Source organism: Cavia porcellus, unplaced genomic scaffold (assembly GCF_034190915.1).
Source record: "Cavia porcellus strain 051 isolate PalLab524CR breed Dunkin Hartley unplaced genomic scaffold, mCavPor4.1 scaffold_25, whole genome shotgun sequence".
Taxonomy (NCBI): domain Eukaryota; kingdom Metazoa; phylum Chordata; class Mammalia; order Rodentia; family Caviidae; genus Cavia; species Cavia porcellus.
In genome coordinates this window covers 30229016-30255378 of record NW_026947508.1, presented here as the reverse complement: position 1 = coordinate 30255378, position 26363 = coordinate 30229016, and the positions used below count along the sequence as shown (strand labels likewise).

Genomic DNA, 26363 nt, shown 5'->3' with positions numbered 1-26363 from the left:
TCTGTGAATTTGTTTTGTTAATCTTGTCAATGGTTTAATGTTTATTATTCATCTGTTATTTGTGTGACTGGGTCACACTGCTTCTGCTTTTTTGTTGCCCTGCATTGTGTTCAAAAACATCTTCAGGAAATTCATTGGAGAGCCTCTTCCTATGGTGAACTTGTTTACCCAGAGAAGCTCAAAACTTTCTTGTGAATTTAAATGGCCATCTGCATCCCTGGAGCATCTCCTAAGGCATATTGTATTTATACACATTTATGTCAGGGCAAACAAATCCCTGAGCACTTTAAGCACACCACAGTATTTTTCTTGGTTTGGGGGGGAGTTTATATTATCATTATTTTGTGTTTCACACTAGAGATGGATCATTCCTACCTTCAAATGGAAAGCCATAGCATTGGGAAAATAAACTGACTTAAAAGAATGGCTAAGATGAAGAGCTGAGGATCTCAACCCGGATCTGCAGTGATCTCCATGCCTCCTCTACAAGGAAGAAAACCTCTGGCCAGAGAAACACACAGTTCAGCCTAAACAGGATGTGAAATTTTCTGGTTGAAAATGAAGACCTTAGCTCCCACATTACTCTACTTGGCTCTCAGACAACATCAGGACATTGAGACCCACAACAAAGCTGAGTCAGCAATTAGAGTGACATTCTCAAGGCCACCTGCTATGACCACTGGGTAGACTGTGCATCTGAGCCCAAGGCCAGACTCCAGCATCTCCATTTAATACTGTGTATGTAATATTACCTTCTGTGAAAGAAAGGATCACACAAATTCTCTTTGAATTGTAAATGAAACTAAAAATGAAAATATTACCCATCTCAGTACTTAACATTTCCACGAAATTCTCCAAGAGAAAACATCTTCAACATTTTTATGAGAAAAAGTTTGCCAGAGAGAATAACAGGAATTTTCCTCCAGGAAAGACCTGTGTAATTCAATACATTAGTTTCCTTGTATGGGCTTCCATAAAACTCAGTGTTACAGCATAGCCACTATCACAGAACTTTTTTTTTTCTTTTAAGGATAGGTCGTTAGGAATAAATTTTACATTTATGAAAAGTGACATTTCCAACATATATTTCTATTGATTTTGCCACACGATTAACTATGTGTCCAAAAGTATATTCTGGCTCTAAGGTGGTTCCAGCACCCATTGATATTCCTCGTTACGCTCTGTTCACTCACCACAAACTCACCTGAGACTAACTGCTGCCTGCACCCTGCATAAATACTCTAGATGTCACACATGCTCATAGGGAGCTTTCCTTCAATGTGGACACCACAAACTATTTGATCTGTTTTCTAGATAAAATGAGTGTTTTAATTTTATAGAATGTACATCAGTTATTCCTGTTGTTGTAATTCTGTGCATAACTCTACTTTAGGTGAGGCTTTCATCTTGGTGCATCCCACTACATCTGTACATGGAAATGCCCACATTACATGTGCTCTACCTGGTAGCACTCAGCACATCTGTTCTTCAGCTACACACCAGCACACCAAGCAGGCAAGAAAGGGCACTTCATAGAAACACAATTTTAAATTTCACTGCCTTCTTTGCTGTCTCTCTAAGAACAGTCGGTACGGATTTCCAATTGAGATTGGATGCATGAATGGAATCCGGTAGCACATTATTTCCATATTGGAACAAAGTTTTCTCTCCTCAAAAACAGAAAATTTTAATAATTAACTGAATTTGAAAGACTGGAAGGCAGAATCTCTGTAACCCAAAATCACACTGTTCTTTCCTATGAACTGAGGTTTCTCAGTGCTGACATCTGGACAGTGCACAGGGAGGCCACACACACAGGTGTGACCTGGAGAGGGGTGAAGAGATAAAATGCAAGGAGACAGGAAGATGAGGGAAAAAGGCTCAGGGACACCTCTAGAAGGTAGAAAGGACAGATTCCCCCCTAGATTCTTCAGAGTGAGCACATCCTGACAACATCCTGGCTCTATCACACTGAGCACTCAGCCGGACTTCTGACCTTCAGAACTGTAACATGATGATTTTTGCATGTTCAAAACATAAGGTCATACAAAATCTTACTATAAAAATAGAAAACTAATATGAAGGTATTTACTGAGTTTTCCTGTGAGACTCTTCCATAATACTACAGGAGGTAAGGAATCCAATCCATTTAATTTTCTCCTGAACCCTGCTTTCTTATCAGGAGGAATGGGACACAGTCTTTAGGCAGATGGAGAGAGTGCAACTCCCATGTCACATGGCCAGCAAACAGCAGGACGGACACTAAAACGAGTTTTTACTCCAGGATGAATCGCACAGGGACAATGCCTACATTATGGTTAACAGTCATTCTATGCCATGTCTTCAGCTTAGAAATTGCTGATAGTAACAGTGAAATCTCTTCCAGACCCACAGCCACTGAACTGGTGAGGGTCCCCAGATTACCAGATGTTTGTCCAGCTAGTGAACAGTCTGTGATGGAACCAGGATGAGTAGCTGACCTGCTTGATCCTAGCCTGGGCTACACAGTGAACTCAAGCCCAGGATGAACGACAAAGTGTGATTCTATCTCAAAAGCCAAAAAAGAAAAACAGATTTCAAAGAAATTACTCCCCTGAGAACAATTTTAATTAACCTAGTACATCAAAATCCACATATAATAGATAGTCATTGTAGTGGTTAATTATGTCAACTTGAGACATTTAGAAGTTTAATTAAATGGGTTTAAGAACTCTACACCAAAGGGTATAGAAGAAGACCCACCCTAGGGTGGCTTATCACCGGGAGGTATGAAAGGGAAGGAGGGAGGATGAATGCATTCCATTCTTGGGAGAAGCTCCAGTCTTTGCCTTTGGTTGGAACTTGTCTCTTAGCTTCCAGTATAGACTCTTCAGCCTTTCATCTTCAGCCTTTCATCATACAGTGTGTGCTGTATATGCTTCAAATCAATGTCCATTATGTGGCACTGTGTCTCCCATAGCCAGGATTCATAGGTCCAAGATTCAAGGGGTGGAAGTAGGAATGGTACCACTCACCATTACCCTGAGTGATCAACTAGCAAAATTTTTGCTTCCTGTCCCCATGACTTCATGTTCTGCTGACCTGGAAGTTTTGGTTCCAGAGCAGGGAAGACTTATACCAGGAAGCACAACAATCATGTTACTGAACTGGAAGCTAAGACCTTCACCAACACACACTCATTTTGGTCTCCTCATGCCTCTGAGGAAACAAGCTAAAAAGGGAGTCATAGTGTTGTCAGGAGTGACTGACCCAGACTACCAAAGGGGAAGTTGGACTACTACTCTACAATGGAGGAAAGGAAGAATATACCTGAAGTGCCTTAGGTAATCAATATACAAATCCTGGGCAACTAGTTTAACTGATGAATGTCCTGTCCTGCTTATATCCATAGAAAGATGTTAATATAAGTATGGTGCCTTTTTGTACTACCATGCCCTGTCATTAATGTTAATGGAAAATTACAGAAACCTAATCCAGGCAAAGTGACAAATGGTCCAGAACCTTCAGGAATGAAGGTATGTGTCACCCAAACAGGGAAAGATCCGAGACCTGCTAAGGTGCTTTCTGAAGGCCAAGGGAATACTGAATGGGTAGTGGAAGAAGGAAGTTCTAAATACCAGTTATGACCCTGTGATCTGTTACAAAAAAGATGATTATGATTACTATTTGTCCCCCAATGTGGTTTCAATGTAACAATGTTAGACTTAATGCAGTTTTTTGGGAATTGTTAACCTTGTGTTATAATGTGAAGTTTATAAACTGATAGGAGTAAGCATCAACCAAAGAAAAGTTACATTGTGTGTTCTTTAGGGGAATTACTGCTTTTCCGTTTGTATGAAGGACAGTTATAACATGCTATGTACAGTTACATGCATGCCTGTGTAGCTGGAGCTAGTTTAAAGAAATGTGTGTGACTGCCAAGTTGACACAGGGTGGATTGTAGTGGTTAACTTGAGACATTTAGAGGCTTAACTGGATGGATTTAGCAACTCTACACCCAAGGATATAGAAGAAGATATCCCTAGGGTGGCTCATCACTTGGAGATATGTAAAAGGGAAGGAGAAAGGGTGAGTGCCTTCCATTCTTGGGAGAAGATCCAGTCTTTACCTTTGGTTTGGACCTCATCTCCTGGCTTCCAGTGTAGACTCCAGCTTTCTGGCAAGACTCTTTAGCTCCTCATCATACAGCCTTTGGCCTTCTGTTTCAAACCCATCAGCCTGCTGGTGTGGACTTTCACAGGACATTAGGGTGAACTCCAGACCTTGGATTCAATCCTTGGGCCTCTAGTGTTCAGACACCCTCTGCATGCTTCCGCACACAACTCTGTGGCTGACCATCATAAGCCAATCTTGTTGTTTTTATACATCTGTATATATCTTGTGTTGTATTTGTTCTCTTTAGTAAAGCATTGACTAATACACCAATTAACATATAAACACTCGTATATAGATACATTTACATATGCATATTTATAGTATACCTATTTATATGTTAATAAATACCATACTCATATTAACATCTTTCTATGGAGATAAGCAGGACAGGACATTCATCAGTTAAACGAGTGCCCAGGATTTGTATATTGATTACCTAAGGCACAGTCATTTACCATTTTTCCACTTGCCTTCAACAGGACGCCTAGTTCTCTGGTGGAAACAAATTTTTTTTTCTTATCTTCCTGACAAATTCTGTTGACAGTAGTGCTCTAATGGAGATTTATCTCTGGATTCATGAAGACTAATATCTCAATAGTTCACCTGGAAAAAACATTTGCCAGAAGCCCTCTCCAGGCTCCATGCTGTCACTAGCACAAAGCTGCTCTGCTGAGCAGTAATTGGAGCTGACAATGATTTTGTTACCGGGGAAGAGAATTGTGCACCAAGTTCCAGTATGGATCAACCTTTCACAATGAGGTCTTTCCACCTGCTGTTGAAGATGACATGGACTTTTTCTCTATTGCTTTCCCCCAATATAGAGATTTGAAACAACATTTTTCATGGGAGAGGTCTCCCATTCTGCCCTTCATTGTGCCCACCAGGGCATGTCCATGGTGTCCCCAGAGAGGCCTTCTCCTGCAAGTCCCAGATAAAAGCTCAAATTGCTTTCAGTCATCTGGATCCTCACTTCTGCATGTCAAAATGAGGCTCCTCGCTCAGTTCTTGGTGCTGCTAATGCTGTACATATCTGATAAGGATGGAGGGAGAAAAGGAAGGAGAGCAATTGAGAGCGATGGGGTCCCACTGTTTCCTGTGTTGTTCCCTCCACATGAGAGACTGCAGCTTTTCTTGACAGGATGAGAACAAGAGCTTGAGGTCTGAGTGAATGAAGAAGATTCCACTGGAGTCGGGACTATGGTGAGGTGACCATGTCACAAAGAAAGAAAAGGATGATGCACATTAATTCTCAAGAAGGGTTCTAATCCTCAGTACTTTATTGTAATTGAACACATTTAGTATATATGAAAATCACAAAAAAATTTGTGCAAGGTACACATGAACCTCCCATGGTGCTACAGCCTGGAACACAAACTTCCCTGCCTGGGGAGGCCCAGCTGCCCTCCTGCACTTCTGTCTGGGGAACAGCACAGTACAGATTGCTCTGTGTGAGAGGAAGAGTTTGGAGAATCAGAACAACAAGGTGCAGCTCCTCTGACCAGAAGAGAGATTGAGGAAGACAGCTGAGCAAAAAGAACCAGTGACAAGGAAGAGAGAGAGATGAACACTCTTCACCTCAAGGTCTTCATGCAGGATATTGATCCCCCAGATGCTGTAGTGAAAGTAGGCAGATGACTATATTTTAAAGGCAAAACAAATGAACTGCGTTGTCTTTCTGGATGTGATGTGTGAGAACAAGGTGAAATTCAGGATGCCTGTTCCATTGGTTTGAAACTGAACAACCAGAGAATTTCAAACCATATATTGTGAGAACAGGAGAGTTGAAGGGAAGCAACAGTGAGCAGCAGGGGAGACTTAGGATATATGAGGGCGCAGATTAGAATTGTGAGGAGTTCCCAGCCTCCAGCTTGCACTATCCTAACCCAGAGGCACAGGAGGGATTCTGGAGATCAGGGAACTACACTGAGCTAGGAGGACCAATTCCAAAGGACAAGGTGAGTGAAACAAATGAAAGCAGACTGAGACCAGGATGGTAGCCCAGTGTGCAATGCAAAGAGATGAAGACAGATCCACAGGGGAGGCCAAGAAGAAATGGCTACTAAGATAAAGAAAAAAAAAATTAGAAAAGAAGTCAGAGAGATTAATGCCCCAGGGCAAAAATAACATTAATGGAACCATTTTTCACTTTGCAATTGTAAACTTAACCTATATTACACTCCAAGGAAATTTCCCCCTGGGTCTGATTGCTACAAAATGTGCCAATTTCACTTGTAGGGTCACAGCCAGATACTGAAAGTTTCACCTACAGTATGTGAATGTGCATGTGGTGCCCTCTTCTGGTCAGCTTCATGCACTGAAAGTTTCTAGGGACATTGTTCAATCACTTTCAAACTAAGATTTGTTGCACTATTTTGCTTACAACACTATGCTCTGGTTCAACTACTGCAGAAGTGTCACAGGTATCTCAGGAAGTTTTAGGCATTTAATCTGTTCATTATTTGCCTTTTAGTTACAGAAAACAGGCTCATACAGAACACTAGTGAAACATCATTTCCCTCCTCCTCCTAAAGTGATCCAGTGCTCTTGCAGTCATTAGAATTAACACTCGCACACATCCCCGCGCCAGCTAAACACAGCACACAAGCCATTCTCCACCTTTCAGAAATCAAGTGTCTTGGACTCTAACGACCTTGCAATACACACATGCAATGTGGCTATCAACCCAGCCACTGATCAGAACTGGTGACAGAAACACTACCAACATCATGAATCAAATAATCTTACCAATATCATATTGCCACAATATCACACGACCCTTATTGACATTTATTTGTTCACAAGGAAGATCTTGTTTTTGAAAGGTTTGGCCCAGACAGGACACTGTAGCCAGGAAAGCCACAACCGGAAGCAGGAAGCCCCATCTTGCCCTGCCCCTAGGAAGTTACCTGTGACGCCATCTTCCCGCCCCTGGGAATTTACATATGGCGCCAAACCTAGGACCAATGGGCTACCTGTGTATCCCTAATGCCCGCCTTAGGTTCCACCCCAAACCGAGGTTATTTACAGGCCCCCACGCCGCGTGTCCGCCGGAGAGATCGCCGGACGCCAGCGGTGGGGTTGCCGGTCATCTCTCTCCGTGTTCTCAGAATAAAGGCCGCTTTTTATTTTATATTTCTCATCTTTTGTTAATATTTTTCATCTTTTGGAAATAACTCTATCATTTGTTGCCGTGACTCGATCGGCAGGCAACTAACTCTTGGGCCACATACCCAGAGTTTCCTCGCCGATAACCAGATACCATCCTGGATTAATCCCGAGCTTTTTCCTCTCCCGAGACGTTCCTGTCGCCAGCCGCCTGCACTCCGCATCGGCCAGACTGATTTCAGGTGAGCACTCCCCGGGGAACTTTTCGCACTGGGCAGCCCCAGTGGAATGTTCTCCCCGTCTGCGTGGGTCTGTGCATTTTCACGTCCTTAGGACCGCCCAGGGCAGGGTTCTTTCTGGGCAAACCTGCGCCCACAAAATCTCTCACGTTCTTTGGGTTCGGATAGCCCAAAGCAGAGATTTTTGGGACCGCCCACACTGAAAGAATGCCTCACTTCCCTTAAAGCCTTGCGCTTTCACGGGCAAAACTGTTACTGACCCCACGTAGACTCCATTCGTAAATCTCTCAGTGACGACTGGAGTTTATGGTTTGGAACCGTAGCCGCCGCGTGGTACCACAAATAAGTGACGACTTTTTTCTGGACCTCCGGTTTTTTTCTTGCCTGAATCAGTCATGGGGAACGTATTTTCTAACTCCCAAAAGACACCTTTAAAATGCCTAATTTCCAATTTACGTACTCTAAAAATTAAAGGTACCATAAAAACTAAACAACTAACTTTTTACTGCCAGGAGGTCTGGCCAACCTACCCGCTTATCGGCAAGCCTTGGCCTCAGCAAGGAACATTTGACCCCTGCATTCTCAGGAACTTGTACGATTTTTGTCAAGCTGGCAACAAGTTATTAGAACTCCCTTATGTCCAAGCCTTTCTTATTCTGAGAACACGCCCATCTCTCATTAAGTCTTGTGCTCCCGCTGAGATACTTTTAGCTAAGTCTACTGCGCCGCAAACTTTTCCTTCCTGCCATCCGTTTTCCCGGCCACCGCCTGCCTACCACCAAACTCGTTCCCTGCCGTTACCTCCCGCCGGGCCACTCTCTCCTCCCCCTATGCCTGATTCTCCCAGCAGCTCTAATCCCTCTCTGTCGCAGATACCTCCCGCTGTGCGATCGGCTCCCTCTCTGCCTTCCGGGACCCATAACTCTCCCAGCAGCTTTAATCCCTCTGTTAGCGCTTCCTCGCAGTCTCCGACTTCCTCTCCTGAGAATTCTGTATCCCCTACAGCATTCTCACCCTCTGCCCACCATACTAGGTCTCGGTCGCTATGTCCTTCCAGCAGGTCGCGTGATTGTTCCAGCTTGCGCAGGGAACAGTCGCCATGTTGCAACCCTCTGCCACGTGGCATGGCGCCGCCATGTTCCGGAGGGCCACATGGCGACAGGGCGCATCCATGTTTCGGGTCACATGATAGGGCGCCGCCATGTTCCCAGGCACCGCCATGTTTCGGGCCACGTGACAGGGCGCAGCCATATTCCCAGGTGCCGCCATGTTTTGGGTCACGTGACAGGGCGCCGCCATGTTTCCAGGGCCCTCACTGTCAACAGGCGTCTCCTTGTGGCTCCTCTTGTGAACTACAACAGCCACCCTGTTGCAGTGCACATGATGCTTCATTGTGCTGCTGACAGCAGTCCTCTAGCTGCAAGGCACACAGTGAGACGCCATCTGCTCATGTTTCCCAGGGTGACCGGCAGCAGCTCTGTAGCCGCTCTACAGATGATTGCTCACATGCGCCTACCGGAAGGATGGCTGCTCAGTGGCCCTCTGCTCCGGAATCTCCTCAGGCTCTGCTACCGCTTCGGGAGCAAGCTGGCCCCGAGGGACTTGTTAACATCCATGTGCCTTTTTCCCTTTCTGATCTATCCCAGACTGTCCATAAATTAGGTAGCTTTTCTGTTGACCCACAGAATTATATCAGGCAATTTGAATTCATTACTAATTGTTATGATTTACATTTTAAGGACGTTTATAATGACTCTGGGCCTATATCTGTGCCAGAGCAGGACAAGCATACTAACTATAACAAACTTTTAAAACAGGTCCAGGAGGCTAATCAAAACCCAGCTGTGTTCCTAAATTGGCTTTCTAATCCTCACGCCCTGCAAGCAGTTCCAGCTTCGCGCGCTGTGTCGGGCCGCCTCCCAGCCCCTCCCCCATGCGCCGTCCCAGCCCCTCCTTCCCCTGTGCGCCGTCCTCGTCACCGCCGCCATCTTACACGTTTCCGGGGGCAGTCTGAGCCCGCCCCTGCGTGCTACATCCCAGCGCTTGCCCCACCCACTGGGCGTGCTCTGCCGGAGCGCCGCGAAACAGCAGCTCAGCGGCTCTGCTCAGGCATGCTTTTTTTACAATTTGGCTCCACTCAAAAGATGCTTTTTTATTACAATTCTCAAACCATTTAATCAAGGTTATTGGCCACCTGATAATTTTACCAGCCTTGCTTATCAATCAAAGCCTTCACCAATCTCCTGTTTAACAACTAAGGTAATAAATTCCTTTTTGCTGGGAACCACTAGCTGTCTTTCAAGACAAGGGTTTTCTTTAAAGTTTTATTTTATTTGTCTTGGTTCATACTACTGCAAATAACAACTTTAAAAATAAATGTGTTCAAAATTTGACAGTATTAGATCAGTTTTGATTTATTCATAAGATTGCTAAAACTTTACTGCAAAATGTTTCCATTAAAGCCTTGTTTGGCAGACTAAAGCTTTGTTAATTCTACATGTCACCCTATAAAAAAAGCAATATGCCATCCAGATAAAGCCTGCTCTCTAATCCAAAATGCCAATATTAAATTCCTGCATGCTTACTTAATTCTACTATAGTCCAAATCCCAAACAAAAAGGCAAAACTTGACCTTCAAACCTTAGAGAGATCTTAATATGGTTTTTTATATTTTTAACACTTGTGACACTTGTAGTTCTGAGACAGGTAAACCTACACAAGGTGGAGCTGCCTGCCCCCTCCATGGACCACGCTCAAATGCAGCAGAAGATACTGGGCAAGAAAATGCCCCACCCTGGCATTCTTTGAGGCCTTACTCCAGGGCTACTGGACTGTCCTAGCCACCAGAGAGTGGGTAAGCCATCCTAAGTTCTAGCCCTCATAGGAAATGTTGACACTGCCAGATTCATCACCGACAGAAAATCGCTGCTGAAGACTGAGGAAGTTCAGGGCAACAACAGCCCCCTTTAAGGTGTCCGTCTCAGATTCCAAGTCGCACAAAACTCTCAGGTAAGACATTCTCTATATTTGTGGACATAGAGGCCATATATACAGAGTTCTTCCTGAGTTTTCAGGCTGCTATATTAAGTCCTCAGTCTCTATGATGGGGTATTGATGGTCAACCTATGCCATTTACAAACAGGGCCTATTTTGTGCAGGTCCCAGTCTTCTCACTTGGTTTATACTTTTTCAGGATACATAAAAGCCTTTCTCATACTTGCTAAAGTTCTGTTACAGCAAATCATTCCAAGGACTACAACCAGGTTACAGTGACCCATGCCTAAATCAAAGTTGCTAGACTGCCATCCTGGTTTCACATCACTCAGGCTAAGAGGTGCCCTCCCAGCCCTAAATCTGATCATTCTGAGTGGTCATCTCATCTTCTGTCTCCTACCTGTCTCCGTCTCACAAAGGCCTCGCAGCCACAGTTAACAGGCTAAGTCATGTTTTGTTATCCACTTTGGTTCCTAATTTCTTACATTCTATTAATGATCATTTTTACAGCAGGACTCTTTAGCAGTATTGCCTACAGACTCCAACATCATGCATACCAGAGACAAGCCTTACCAACCTACCGTCTTAACTTTTATGCTTTCAGATGGGGGAGTAATCACCTCTCATAACTCCACTCCTCCTAACCCCACGTTTAATTTTCAGAATTCTGCCTCACCGTGGAAATGTTTCTACCTCAACATGGTCCTGATAGAATGATATGTCTAAATCAAAGGCACCTTTCCCTTTACCTCACCTGGGTCCTTAAATATGACAGTGCCATGTCTCCTCATAACATCTTGTCTCTTTGTTTTTCCAGTCTGACATACGTGCATTCACCAGTGAAGCTGTCCTGGCCAAAACACCTGGTACCAGCGTCTACCTGGGCATCAACCTTCATCCCGTCAACTCCCCTAGGCTCCAGTACAGCGCCCTTTGCCAGCAGGAAGTAGTTAAAGAGAGAAAGCTTTGCCCCTTTTCATAATAACCATAAGATGGGATATGAAAGGTTTGGCCCAGACAGGACACAGTAGCCAGGAAAGCCACAACCGGAAGCAGGAAGCCCCATCTTGCCCTGCCCCTAGGAAGTTACCTGTGACGCCATCTTCCCGCCCCTGGGAATTTACATATGGCGCCAAACCTAGGACCAATGGGCTACCTGTGTATCCCTAATGCCCGCCTTAGGTTCCACCCCAAACCGAGGTTATTTACAGGCCCCCACGCCGCGTGTCCGCCGGAGAGATCGCCGGACGCCAGCGGTGGGGGTTGCCGGTCATCTCTCTCCGTGTTCTCAGAATAAAGGCCGCTTTTTATTTTATATTTCTCATCTTTTGTTAATATTTTTCATCTTTTGGAAGTAACTCTATCAGTTTTCACCTACAATTCTGATTTTTTCATATCAAGTGGCCTTTGGATGCATTAAAGTTTATCATACAAGTGACAGAGATGTGGGCACTTTCTTCAGTTTTGCAACCAAAGCAAATGCCTCACTGGCTTCATCCTAGGCTGTCCCAAATACCAGGGCCTCAAAGGACATGGAGGATTTTATGAAAGTGAGAGGCAGTTTCACTGTGAATTGCAGATCATCCCTGAGAACAATGTGATCCATGTGGAAAAACTCAGGGCTTCTAGTCACCACCAGTGATGAAAGACTCTCATGGTTAAAGTCCTCAACATTCAGGTCCAGCTCTCAAAAGAGAAAAAGCTACACCAGACTCTCACCTGGGTCATAGTCAAAATGGGGAACGAACTGAAGCCTGATTACCAAGGGAAATAGCAACTGGGCAATGAAATAATGAGTCATGAGGCCATGAGCAGGAGAAGAATTCAGCAATCTCAGGGTCATAAACCAGACCCAGAGAAGAGGCATTTGTGAGAAAAGGACACCCAATAGGACACAAGGTTAGACAGCAGAGAGCAGGCAGGGCTGATCACATTGTATCGCCTTGCAGAAATGAGAAAAATCTCAAATCTGGGACTGCAGGTACAGCTCAGTTGCATAGTGCTTCACTAGAATTTGGAGGTGCTGGGTCAGTCTTAAACATCCACAAGAAAACAGACAGAAGAAAACTTCCATCCTCATCCATCATGAGACCATACTCATCTCAATCTGTGGACATCAATGGGACATGAGGAGTGTTCAGACTTCACCAAATTTCAATCACAGCAGCCAAGGATGTGCCTAACCAGGGGGCCTAGGAGCTATGACAGTAAGTCAGGACAAAAAAGAGAAACTAATGAATACTTTAAGGACAGACTGGACTTGATGTGCATTTCTCTTTGTTTTGGAATAAAGAATTTTTATTATTATTTCACGTTTAACGTGAGAGATGGATCATTCCTACATTCAAATGAAAAATCATAGCATGGGGAAAATTCCCTGACTTACACAGAATGGCTAAGATGAAGAACTGAGGGTCTCATTCTGGATCTGAAGTGATGGCCGTGCCTCCTCCACAGGGAAGAAAACCTCTGAGCAGAGAAGCACACAGTCCAGCCTTAACAGGATAGTGAAAATTTTTGGTTGAAAATGAAGACCTCAGCACCGTATTGCTCTACTTTGCTCTCAGACAGCAGCAGGATCTGCAGAGCCCCACAACAAAGGTGAGTCAGCAAGAGGGTGACATCCTCAAGGCCAGCTGCTAGGAAGCCAACTGCTGGGTCCACTGGGTAGATTGCATACCAGAGCCTGAGGCCAGACTCAAGCATCTCCATTTAACACTGTGTATGCAGAATTACCATCTGTACAAGAAAGGATCATACAATCCTCATTTTTGAATTTTAATGAAACTTTAAATGAAAATATTACCCAACTCAGTACTTAACAGCTCCCATGAAAGTCCCCAAAACAAAAGATCTTCAACATTTGTACGAGAAAAAAAGTTAGCCATAGAGAATAACAGTTCCCTTAGATAATAATTGCACAAATCAATACATTATTTTCCTCGTATGGGTTTCCATAATGCTCAGTGCTACAGCAGAGCCACAGTCACAGAACTTTTTCCTTTTTAAGACAGGATGATATGGATAAATTTTACATTTATAAAAAGCCACATTTCTAGTATACAATACTATTGATTTTGACACATGTGTAACTGTGTGTCGAAAAACATATTCTGGCTCTAAGTTAGGACCAGTAAGTACCCATTGGCTTTCCAGGGTGCACTCTGTTCACCCACAACAAACTCACCTGAGACTCACTGCTGCCTGCACCCTGCATAAATGCTCTAGATGTCTCAGATACTCATAGAGAGCTTTCCTTCAATGTGAACACCACAAACTATTTAAATTGCTGTGTTTTCTAGGGAACATTTGTTTTTAATTTTGGATAAAGTATATCAGTCATTCCTGCTGTCATAATTCCATAGATAGCTCCTTTGGAGGTGAGGATCTCACCTTGGTGCATCCCATTGTATCTTTACACCACACTGAAAACATCATCATGGGCTCTCCATGGTGCCACTCAATATGTCTGTTCTCCTGGTACACACTAAGCAAGCAAACAATGGCCACTTTATAGAAAAAACAACTTTAAAACTCACTGTCTTCGCTGTCTTAGAACAGACAATGCTGATTTGCAATTGAAAATGGATGCATAAATGGAATCAGCTAGCTCATTATTCCCACAGGGGAACAAAGTTTTCCTCCTTAACAATGGAATATTTTTAATTAACTGATGTTGAAAAAATGCAAAGCAGAATCTCTGTAACACAAAATCTTACCCTTCTTTCCTGTGGACTGAAGTTTCTCAGTACTGACATCTGGACAGCACACAGGGAGGCCACACACAGAGGTATGACCTGGAGAGGGGCCAGGAGGAAATGTTGGGAGTAAGAATATGAGGGACACAGGCTCTGGGACACCTCTAGGACTTTAAAAGGACAGATTCCCTCCTGGATCCTCCAGAGTGAATGCATCCTGACAGCATCCTGGCTCTATCACACTGAACACTGAGTTGGACTTCTGACCTGCAGAAGTGTAACATGATGACTTTTGCATGTTTAAGAAGTGAATTCATGTGAAATCTTTCTGTAGAAATGGAAAAGTAATGTGGATGTCTTTACTTAGTTTTTCTGTAAGAATCTTTCATAATAAAGTATGTAAGGCACACCAGTCCATTTAATTTTCTGCTAAACCTTGTCACCATTCTTATCAGAAGGAATGGGATACAGTTTTTAGGTAGATGGAGAGAGTGCACCTCCCATGTCACATGGCCAGCAAACAGCAGGATAGACACTAAAATGAGTTCAGGATGCTCCAGGATGAATCAAACGGGGAGAATGACTACAACACTGGTTGCAGACATTATGTTATGTCTTCAGCTTATAAGCTGCTGTTAGTAGCAGTGAAATGTCTTCCAAACCCATGGTGACTGAACTGGTGAGTTAACCACAGACCCTTGGGTGTCTGTACAGTGAGTGAGCAGTTTCTGATGGAATGAGGATATGTAGCTGACCTGTTTGAACCTAGCCTGGGCTGCACAGTGAACTCAAGGCCAGGACGAACTACAAAGTGTGATTGTGTCTCAAAATTCCCCAAATTAAGAAAGATTTCAAAGGAATTACCCCCCTAAGAACAATTTTAATTAATCTAGTACATTGGAATGTACATATATGCATTTATATATAGCCATATATATATATATATATATATATACATTTATAGATACATATTCCTTCATGTCTGTGTACAAAGATACGGATTAACATGTAAAAACATATAGAGAGATGTATTTCTATACAAACATATGTTTATAGTATACCCATTTACATGTTAATATCTGTTCGTATTCATATTAACATCTCTCTGTGGAGATAAGTAAGACAGGATATTCATCAATTAAACTACTGCCTGGGAATTATGTATTGATTACCTAATGCACAATCATTGTCTCTTTCTCCACTTGCCTTCAACAGGACACCTAATTCTCTATCTGAAACAGAAATTTTTTTTTATATTCCTGGAAAATTCTGTTGACAGCAGTGCCCCATGGTGTGTAACCCTTGTGCCCATGAAGACTAACATCTCAATAGTTCACCTCTAAACCACATTTGCCAGAAGCCCTCTCCAGGCTCCATGTTGTCACTAGCACAAAGCTGCTGTGCTGAGCAGTAACTGGAGGAGGCAGTGGTTTCCTTACTGGGGAAGAGCACTGAGGCACCATGCTGCAGTATGGACAGGGCCTTTAGAAATGGGATCCTTCCTCCTAGTGCTGGACAGCACATGGACTTTGCTCTTCTGATTTTCCCCAAATATAGAGATTTGAAGCAACTTTGCTCATGGGAGAGGCTTCCCATCCTGCCCTTTACTATGCCCACCAGGACATTTGCATGATGTCCCCAAGGAGAGGCTTCCCTTCAAGTTCCAGATAAAAACTCAACCTGTCTTGATTCATCTGGACCCTCATTTCAGCATTTCAAAATGAGGCTCCCTGCTCATTTCCTGGAGCTGGTAATGCTCTGCATCCCTGGTAAGGATGGAGGGAGATGAGGATGGAGAATGAGTGAGTGGGATGGGGTCCCACTGTTACCTGTGTTGTTCTCTCCATGTGAGAGACTGCATCCTTCAGGAACAGGGTGAGAACAAGAGCTTGAGGTCTGTGTGAGTGAGGAAAATTCCACTGGAGTTGGAGCTATGGTGAGGTGATGATGTCACAATGAAAGAGAAGGATGATCCACATTAATTCTCAAGTGGGTGCAAATGTTGGATACTTTATTATAAGTGAACACTTTTTCCTATATATGAAAATCGCAAAAATAATTTAGCTTCAAATATGAAATAATGGAGACAATATGAAAATGAATCATCATGCCTGTACATGACCTTGTCTTTCTATCCAATGATTAAGGGTCCACAGGAGATATTCAGATGCCAAGACCCCACTCTCTCTCACTCTCTTTGGCACCCGGAGAACCAGGCTCCTTCTCCTCTAGTTCCAAACAGAGTCTTGAGCATAGTGATGGAATCATCTATTTGAGATAATGGTACATAAGCCATACCAGGCTCCACAAGGCATGATTTTTCAGGTTTTCAAAAAGCACTCTTCGGTCCTAGAAAGGTGCATTAGCAGCTTATCAAGAAACGATTTCACACTCAAAATCTGCAGAGGTCAGGGTGAGGAGGCTGGAGTTTATTACTGTTATCAAGGAATAGGATGTCCTCCCCCAGTGATGCAACCCTGAGAAAAATCCTCCCGGCCTGGAAGGTCCAGCTGGTCACCTGCAATGTTGGGCACACCAGAAGAGTTTATTAGTACAGCAGAGTGCAGAAAAGGCCTCTGTGCATGACTAAGTAGAAAATCAAAAGAGCATGGGGACCTATGTTCTGTGCAGACTCTGCCACATAAAGAGGATGTGGCTGACTTCCACAGGTTCCTTGAGCTTTGCAAATTCTATTCTTTTTTTTTTTCAATTTGGATGTAAACCTGAGATGGTTAATAAGATGCAATTTGTGTATAACATTTGTACTCTATCTACCTTTTTTTGCTTATTGTGTAAGGTTCACTAGGGGATGAGGTGGTGTCAGTCTGGTTTACAGGTTGGGAGACCCAGCCTACTACTCAGGAAGGATCAGAGTTAAAGAGGTACCTTTTTCACTTTCAAGTATGGATCAGACCCAATTGCAATATGGAGGAAGGGTGCATCATGGAAGGCTAACACCAAGATTAGTAATGATCCTGGCCATGTATGCACTAGGCTGTATCACATGTTCCCCACCAATCCAGTGGGCACAACTGAACACCCAATTCATTTACGAATCTGACCTCATCAGAATGCAGGAGTGACTTGAAAACAGGAAATGACCCCTCATTTGTCACAGGAATGCCACAGAACCCACTAACATAACAAGATCCAAAGGGGCAAGAGAATTCTCAAGGAATATCTAACATGGATCAACAGTAGTTAGGGAATTTATGGTTATGTAAAGCTCTGTCTTTCCATCAGTACCCATCAAGATATGGAAATACAGTAAAAAATCAATTTAATTTAACAAATGTATCAACTGTAGAAATAAAAAAGGGTCAAAATAGTGCAGAGAGAACTAGAAACACATAAATTAATAAAGATGAATTTGATAATATAATAAGCTTAAAAGGGGACTGAAAAAATGATAAAATAAACAGCATAATACAACAATAAGAAAATGAGTCATAGAAATAAAAAAAGGACGAGAGATCAAAATACTGGACCACATTAAATATAAATAAATAAAGTTGGTAAAGGAAAACACAAAACAAAGCAGAGCAAGTGAAGCAAACTCTAGAATTCTCTTGCTGAGAAAGTTATATGACAGAAGTATTTTTCTAGGTTTTCTAAAAATGAATTAGTACTTATGTGAGGAGAGTGGTAGATCCCAGCCCAGGACAGGTGTGCTTCCCTCTCCAACAGCAGATTCTGCTGACAGGTGAGCTCTGCTATATCTTAGCCCCTAGGCATGACCAGGAAAGTGTGTGTGTGTGTGTGTGTGTGTATGTGTGTGCATGTGTATTTGTGTGTGTCCATTTCTGTTTGTCTGTGGGGGATGAGGTGTCACTTTGTAGGCCCAACCCCCTCTAACCTGCAATTTACAATAGCCGCCCTGGTATGCGAGAAGGAGGTAGAATAGGAATGCCTGTTCTCAGTGAGACCCCTCACCCTCTGGAATCCATACTGTGAGCTGGCTTTGTTTTGCAGAAGTCTTGAGGAAGTGGCTGGCTGTTGGGAGCCACCACATTGTCGAGCCGCTGCATATAGCGATCATGCGGCCTGTGGTAAAGAGTAAAGCCTGAGTTAGATTACCCCTCCCATCGAGCACGTTAGTTTCCTGCTTACCGCGTAAACAACCCGCTCAATAATATGTTAGCCAATCAGCTTGCCTTGCTTACTTTAACATGATTGGACACTGTATCCGTATATATACTGGTGCCACCCCTGGGGGGAAGTAGAAGCCCGGAAGGAGCCGCGGAGAGCGGACCGGTAGAGGCTTCGGAGCGAAGCCCAGAAGGAGCCGCGGGGAGCGGACCAGAGGAGGCTTCAGCTGGGAGCGATCCCAGGGCAGGCTGTACGGAGAGAAAATAAAAGAAAAGGTTGTCCACTGCCAGACTTTGTCGTGTGTCCTTCCTGCCGGCCGGGAGCGACACCGACAGCTGGCCACCCTTTGTGACACTAACAGCAGACAAATTAACAACATTCTTGAGCTAATGAATTTCTTCCTGGGCTAGAGAAGTTATGAGAACTGGTTGTGATTATTTACTTCACTTAGATAGTTTTAGAATAAACATTGTAGTCTGTCACGTTGTAGCTTGCCACAAAGAATGCCTTTTCACCACTTAATTATCTGGGCTCTGTGAACTGATCGGGTTTACTATATATGAATCCTAAAATAAAGATTGTGCGTGCAGTGCAGTGTAACGCGGTGCAGACAGTAAAGGTGTCTCTCCTGTCTTTCTTTTCCGAGCACTGTACCCCCCGTGTCCCGATCAGGCGTGTGTGCGTGTTTACCTTGCCCGGAGTTCAGAGTGCTCTAAGACACTCACGACAAGTGGCGCCCAAATTCAGGGACTCCGAAGGTCGCTTAGGAAGGTAAGTATAATTTTATTACGGGGAAATGGGACAATCTGCTTCCTCTCCTTTCTTAAAAATTCTTAAACATTTATTATCTATATATGGCATATCGCTCAGGTCAGCTGACTTGGATATGTGTATTGATACAATTAAAGAATATAATCCTTGGTTTCCAGAAGAAGGAACTTTGGATGTAGAAGTATGGAGGAAGGCAAGGGTTAGTATAGAAAGGGCTATGCAACAGGAGGAAAAGATTCCTTTACGTTTTTGGGCTATTTGGTCGGTTGTGTACTCTTTATTAAAAGCTATGGAAGATGAACATATTGTAGAAAATCTTCAACTAGAAATTAAGCCAGTTATTCAGGAATTGCCCCTCACAGAGGAGGAGCAAAATGTAGTTCAAAATGACGCTATCGCTTTAAGTAGTGAAAAGGCGTCCAAACTAAAAGTAAAATCCACTACAGCCGACTCAGCTTTAGCTGCCGCAGCAATATCAAATTATGACAATCGCCCAATTTTACAGGCTATACAGCATTTAACACAAGAGGTGAAACAACTCTCCGTTAAGCAGAACCCGCCTGTAGTTCCCTCTGCACCTCCTCCATCTAACCCTAATTGGAGTAAAGCCAAGCTAGCTTTGGCTGATCTACCAAAATTAGGGGATTCTGATGAGGAAAAGCCTGCCTTTGCTTTCCCTGTAATCAGGCCGCAGCCAATAGATGGAGCGGCAGTTCCCCCTAGATGGGAAGCATTTAATATAGATGATTTAGCAAAATTAAAAAAGGCTGTAACCCTTTATGGCCCTCAGGCTCATTACACTAAAGAATTAATAACGTCGGTAGCAGATCAGTATGGTAATCTTGCTCCTTATGATTGGAAGGCCTTGGCCAAAATTCTTTTAAAGGAGCCAGAATATTTACAGTGGCACATGTGGTTTATGGAAGGTTGTGCGGAAAAGGCAAGACAAAATGCTGACGATCGAGATCCTAATATTAGACTCATTTCTTATCCCATGCTCTCTGGTACAGGTTTCTTTGATACTGTTGAGCATCAGGCAGGAGCTCCAAGAGAGATTCATGCTCAATTAAAAGATATTGCTTTAAAAGCTTGGGATAAAATACGGTCTAAAGGATCAGAATATGGATCTTGGGCTAAAGTTCTGCAAGGAGCCAATGAACCGTATGTTGAGTTTGTTGCAAGACTTCAAAATGTTATAGAAAAAACAGTAGTGGGACAAGACTTACAAGAGCATCTCTTAAAAATGTTAGCTTTTGAAAATGCTAATGATGAATGCAAAAGGGCTTTAATTCCAATAAAAGATACTGGAACGATTGACAATTTTATAAAACAATGTAAAGATTTAAATTCAGAATCTAGGAAAATGCAACTGTTTGCTGAAACCATGGCAACCACGTGGACTAATTGGCAATCTAAAAAGGAACAGTCTTTAAAATGCTTTAATTGTGGTCAGACAGGACATGTAAAGAGGGCCTGTCCAAAACTTGTAGGCAATGATCAAAAAAAGAGATCTAGAGCTCCTGGCTTATGTCCAAAATGCAAGAAGGGAAATCATTGGGCTCGTGAATGCAGGAGTAAACAAGTTAATTCAGCTGAACAGAAGGGAAACGGGAGAGCGGGCCCTACCCCGGGCCCCGGACAAATCAATGGGGTAAATCTACCGTATTCTCCCTACAGCCAGCCACCCAACACAGCGCCGCAGTGGACATACCAGCCTTAAAAGATGTAGAATTAAGAGGAGGACAATCTCCCGTGAGAATTCCTACAGGAATTTTTGGTCCCCTGCCTGCGGGAACTTTTGGCTTGCTCACGGGTAGATCTAGTTTAAATCAAAAAGGCATTACGGTTCACTTAAGAATTATAGATGCAGATTATACTGGAGAAATTCAAATTCTGATGTCCTCACTTACAGATTATAAATTATTAAAGGGAGAACGTATAGCTCAACTCATTTCAACCCTCGAGGAACTCAACCTAATGAGTTATGGCAAATGGATATTACACATGTACCTTCTTTTGGTCGGCTTTCTTATGTACATGTAGTTATTGATACCTATTCTTCATTTCTATGGGCTACTGCTCAACAGGGAGAATCCACTAAAAATGTTATTGTACATTTATTGGAGACTTTTGCAGTTATGGGAATTCCTTCTAAAATCAAAACAGATAATGGACCTGCTTATACTAGCAGAACATTTAAACAATTTTGTGATCTCCATAATATTATTCATATTACAGAGATTAAATATAACCCCCAGGGTCAAGCTATTGTTAAAAGAGCACATGGCACTCTTAAGTTGCAAATTAAAAAATTAAAAAGGAGGAGTCAGGAGGATATTCAGATACCAATACTGTTTAAATTGCAAAACAGTCCAAAAACATTACTGCATCAAGCATTGTTTATTTTAAATTTTCTCAATTTACCACAAGGTGAAATATTAACAAGAGCTGAAAGACATTTCGAACAGCAACAACAGCCCTTTGTGATTAATGAACCTATTTGGACTAAAACAGCTCCAGAGGCTGAATGGGAGAAGGGCACACTGCTCTATAAGGGGAAAGGTTTTGGTTATATCTCCACAGAAAATGGAATTCAGCAGTGGGTCCCTGGACGATGGATCAGGATCCGCGCCTCCAGACCCTGTTCGCCAGCCCCGGAGACAACTCCCCAAGGAACCGGAACCGTGCCTTCAGAAGCGAGCGCGAAACCAGCTAGAGGCTAAAGATGCTGAGCTTGTTCCTATCGCAGCCATGGCCAGATTACAGCTAAGAAAATCCCGCTGCTCACAGCGACCAAATTTAAATCCCCTCCCTACATGGGGACAATTAAAGAAATTGACCATAGAAGGGCAACGGCTTGTCCTTCAAGCAGGAAAGCCTTTAAACCCTGAAAACTTGTTTTTAGCTTTATGTGCCTTGCTCACCGTTGCATCGGGGACTGAGGTACCTCCACATTCGTACTGGGCATATATTCCAAATCCCCCTTTATTAGAACCTGTAAAATGGGGAACTAGTGATATTTTACTTTATACCACACCTAGAGAAATTTTGTCAGCACCGTGGGCTGATTTAACCCCCCACAATCAAGATGATGGGACATTATTCAATTTTACTTATTATGGTAATCAAAGGCCTATTTGCATTGGGGAACCGCCTTGCATCCCTCTGGGATGGCAGTATTGGATTCAACATGGAATAAAAGCAGGCAACAAAAGGACAAGGCTTCAAGCCTTGGCTGCTCAAACCTTTAATGTTACCTGGAGAAATTTAACAGCACCTGACATAAATACATTTCCTGTATGCCCTGAATTCACTTATAAAAATATTTCTTATAATCCCATAATTTGGCAACTATGTATGGGAAAATTTGCTAAAAATATTGATGGGTATATTATTTGGGGACCATTTGGAAAATTCGTTAATGGATGTGCTGAATGGAATGAGACAAGATGTAATCTCTCTGTTGTGTATAGTCTTCCAGATCCAAAGAAAATAACTGACGGAGCTCCTATATTTCCTCAGAAGACGTCTCTTTTGTGGTGGGGAGATGGTGGAATCGCTAACCCTGCTGTTGCAGCCGAAGAATACCCTCATCACCTTCAAAATCATATTTGGAAGATTCCAGCCGCTATGCAACCTGTAACCTTGTACAATGTTTCCTATTCAGGGACTAGTCGATCTCTATCTACTACTTATAATTTTACTAGGTTTAAAATGTATAATATTACTGTTTGTGCACCTCTGCCTTATGTCTTTTTAGTGGGAACTTTTAATTTTACACATTTTTCTTGTACTTGTTTAAATTGTCAATTGTTTACATGCTTAAATAGCACACTAAATTTCACTAAGCCTTATACAGTTATGCTGTTACAACAAAAAACTCATATTTGGTTGCCTGTAAATTTAACTCGACCATGGTCTCAAGACCCAGTAATTTCTGTTACTACTGAATTTTTTAAACATCTGTTAAAACGTACAAAAAGATTTATTGGAATAGTGGTTGCTGTACTGTTAAGTCTGATAACTGTAGCCTCCCTAGCAGCAGTCTCAGGAATAGCTTTACAAACCTCTTTGCAAGAAAAACATGTTGTAGAATTATGGCATGAGAATTCTCATGAACTTTGGTTAACTCAGTGGCAAATAAATGCCAAACTACAACAACAAATAGACCTCCTTAAACAAACAGTTGAATGGATGGGTAGAAAAATATTGGCTCTTCAGCATCAAGTGTTTTTAAAATGTGATTGGAATTCAACTACTTTCTGTATAACCCAACGACCTTATAATCAAACAGAACATGAATGGGAAGTGATTAGAATGTATCTAAATGGAAACACCTCTGCCCAGGAGGAAATAGAATCTTTGCATAATCAAATTGACAAGGATTTTGCAAAGCAAAATGATGATGAATCCCTGGCACAATTCGCGCAATTGCTTGCTCAATCTTTGAAAGGATTAGATTCCAAAGGAATCTGGCAGAGCATAACCCACACTTTAAGTGGCATGGGACTTAGTTTAATTATAGTTCTCATTGCCATAGTTCTTGTGTATTTTTACTGCATAAGACGAAATACTATTAATAACCTGATCTTATGGAAATTATTGTTAAAAAATAAAAAGGAAGGAAGTGTGGGGGATGAGGTGTCACTTTGTAGGCCCAACCCCCTCTAACCTGCAATTTACAATAGCCGCCCTGGTATGCGAGAAGGAGGTAGAATAGGAATGCCTGTTCTCAGTGAGACCCCTCACCCTCTGGAATCCATACTGTGAGCTGGCTTTGTTTTGCAGAAGTCTTGAGGAAGTGGCTGGCCACCCTTTGTGACACTAACAGCAGACAAATTAACAACATTCTTGAGCTAATGAATTTCTTCCTGGGCTAGAGAAGTTATGAGAACTGGTTGTGATTATTTACTTCACTTAGATAGTTTTAGAATAAACATTGTAGTCTGTCACGTTGTAGCTTGCCACAAAGAATGCCTTTTCACCACTTAATTATCTGGGCTCTGTGAACTGATCGGGTTTACTATATATGAATCCTAAAATAAAGATTGTGCGTGCAGTGCAGTGTAACGCGGTGCAGACAGTAAAGGTGTCTCTCCTGTCTTTCTTTTCCGAGCACTGTACCCCCGTGTCCCGATCAGGCGTGTGTGCGTGTTTACCTTGCCCGGAGTTCAGAGTGCTCTAAGACACTCACGACATTTGTCTATGTGCATGTGCTTATGTGCATGGAGCTGCTACCCCTGCACCTAGCCTTGGAGCCTGCTGGCCAGATAGGCACATGTGGGGCACATGTATTCACTCTGCACTTTCAGAGATGGAGCTGAGGTCCATCTGAGGTCACATCTGTAAATGTGTTACAAACTAGAGGAAAAGAATTGACCACTGACTCCTACACTACAAGAGGCAGCAGATGAAAGGAACCATCTGCCACATGGTCTTACTCTCACTGTATTCAAAACCACACCCCTCAGCCAGCCAAATGCGATGGGTCTACTGATCTCCATACAAGGCAGGGTCCTCCACAAGAGGAGTGACAACCACTTCAACTCTGAGCAAGCATGAGGGTGATCTTTCCCCTCTCCACAAGTGTCTCATGAGGCCACCTCCAAACAGGTACTGCAGGACGGGGCGCTTTGGGTCCACTCTGTTTTCTGAAGTCCACAATAGTTCACTGTCAAGTATTGGGACTTTCCTAAGATACCCCAGGTTACATCATCACTCCTGGATATTACAAGAGTTACAATGAATTTCTACTAAAAAATTCACAATTCTGCAGAAGCTCTCACTTGCAGAATAAATTCCTTACCTGAGATTCAAATTTAGAAGAGTAACTGGTTTCTCCTTAGACATGTGCAATGCATTGGGAATGTGGCTGATACAGAATCAAAATATCACAGAAAATGTATTTGTGTGACAAAAACAGATACAAAGGACAAACTAGAAGCTCTAAAGCCAACTGGGGAACTCGCCAGTTACAGCTACTAGGCGTGATGCAGAGAGCTTTAGTTGCAAGTAAAACATCCATCTAAAGAGGCTGAGGCTACACAGCGACACCCCGGCTACCTCAGATCCACAATCCTCGTGAAATAATAAAACAGGGCACAGAAAGCACACAAAAGAGAGAACTGAAAAAAGGGAGTGGGAGGACAAGTGAAGAAAGAAAGCAGGAGGAAGAGGCAGGAGAGGGGAGAGAAGAGGAAAGACAAAAGGGAAAAATTTGGACTCATTTTTAAATTTTGTCACCAAACCTGCCTGAGCACCTGTCACATTCATCTGGAAAGTATTGAAGAGAACAGCAAACAGGAGCTCTGGTCTCCCCCTGGGCATGAGCCACACAGCAGAAGCCTGAGCCAGAACTCGCTTTGTGCAGACTCCTAGGGGCCTAAACTAAACTGGCTCACAAGTGCTCTCTGTGGGTGAAGTGTACAGCAGAGGGGGAATAGAAATTACCATTCCCACAGGAATGAACTGATGAACTGAAAAGAGGGCTCAAAGTACCCTAGGAAATGAGATTTAAAAAAACAAGATTTCCTTGAAAGTAATGAGTACAGACCAATATGAGCTAATATCTGTATTTCAAAAATGTCTGCTTCAGAAAGATTGGGAATTTTAACCTTGAGTGTGGTATATGAAGTGCAAAATGAAACCCTGTTTGGAGGAGGATACAGCAATACAAAATACTCAAGAATGCTCACAGCTGCTATGTAAAGAGCCATAGATTACAAAGTCAGCTATGCTAGGTACTAAAACTCATATAGATAGGTAACTATCACTGGAAATATCAGACAGCAAAGGGCTCTTCCAATTCTTCTGATCTGGTTCCTAGGATAAGATATTTAGGAAATAAATTTTAAACTTCATATTATTTAAGAAGTAAAGGAAACCAAGGAAAAATAAACCACTAATCAGCTGTAGAAAATTGACATCCCAATACATTTTATACACACTATAAAAGCACTGACATCATCCTCATAATTAAGCCACAAATATTCACAACTCAATTTGTGGTTTATTAATTGATTTAATCAGTGTAATATCACCATTAATTTTGCTTTCAGAAGATTATTGCTATAATTCTATTCTTAGCTATGAAATATTAAAACAAATTATTATACCCTGATATGAGTCTCACCCAAGATGCTCATTCACTTCAATACAACACAGCCAAACAGCATGTGGTTTTTAAAGCCTCCTTTATTTACAAGGACAAGAATATGAAACCTGGCCCAATGTGTCTGAGTCGGACGCTAACAATTCCTGGTCTCCTCCCACTGTGTGTTAAGCTTTAGAACTTTGTCATGTGTCTGATCCA

At 42.7% G+C, this 26363-nt stretch overlaps 1 protein-coding gene across 1 annotated transcript in view; it reads left to right on the top strand.

Annotated features, from left to right (window-relative positions):
* The window catches only part of LOC106027851 (liprin-alpha-1-like), a 91507-nt gene extending 67368 nt beyond the window's left edge, over positions 1-24139 (top strand). The window contains exons 20-22 of the mRNA XM_063235124.1: positions 10195-15960; positions 18927-19051; positions 21635-24139. The gene's annotated coding sequence lies outside the window, so the exon portion shown is untranslated. The remainder of the gene's footprint in view (positions 1-10194; positions 15961-18926; positions 19052-21634) is intronic.
* The last annotated feature ends 2224 nt before the right edge of the window (positions 24140-26363 follow it).